Source organism: Garra rufa, chromosome 25 (assembly GCF_049309525.1).
Source record: "Garra rufa chromosome 25, GarRuf1.0, whole genome shotgun sequence".
Lineage (NCBI taxonomy): Eukaryota > Metazoa > Chordata > Actinopteri > Cypriniformes > Cyprinidae > Garra > Garra rufa.
The window spans coordinates 10,723,737-10,724,734 of NC_133385.1; positions in this window are offsets into that span (position 1 = coordinate 10,723,737).

The following is a 998-nucleotide window of genomic DNA, read 5'->3' on the forward strand; positions in this document are numbered from 1 at the left end:
CGTTCACAACGCCGGAGCAGGAGAATTCTCATAGACTGTGTCCAGTCCGTGCTCTTCAGGCTTACATCCACCGCACTAGCCAGTGGCGTAAGTCGGAGCAACTCTTCGTCTGTTATGGCCCCCATAACAGAGGAGCAGCTGCCACCAAGCAGACCATCTCTCATTGGGTCAGGGATGCTATAGCTCTTGCCTATGAGGCGCGCGGTCAAGCTTCGCCTATAGGCCTTAGGGCTCACTCCACCAGGGGGGTCGCCTCGTCCAATGCGTTGGCAAGGGGTGCTCCCCTACAACAAGTTTGTGATGCGGCAGGCTGGTCCTCTCCGCACACATTCATAAGATTTTATAGCTTGGATGTTCATGCCACTCCGGGCTCTCATGTCCTTGAGTCGACATCACAAGCTAATGTCTAGGCCTTCTTGCGTTCTTGTGAAACACACCTGCACAACCGTAGGAGTCCAGACATATTCAAGCACGGCGGCGTGGGTATTCTCGTTCCCAATGCGCTTAGCAGCGCAGCATCGACTGTAGCTTTCAAAAGGGAACAATCTCAGGTTACTTGACTGTAACCTTGTTCCCTGAGAAAGCGGAACGAGATGCTGCGCTACTTTGCCGTGCTGAAGATGTCCCAGGACTGCTCTTCAGACAAAATATCCTGACGATGCACCTGTGGCTCATCTATTTATAGCCTCGTGCGCGTGCGCTCCTGTGACGTCACCAACCGAGGCTATACTGCCGTTTAGTCAATTTTATTGACGTTTTACATACAATATTCACAGCTGGTCACTTCTAAAGACGTTCCCAATGCGCTTAGCAGCGCAGCATCTCGTTCCGCTTTCTCAGGGAACAAGGTTACAGTCAAGTAACCTGAGATTGTTTTATCACATATATGACACATATTCATTTTGTATTGAATGCTATTTAATCCATATCTAAATCTTAATTATATGAAACATATAGAACAATAATAACTATAATAGTGTGTATACTTTAGTGTGTCT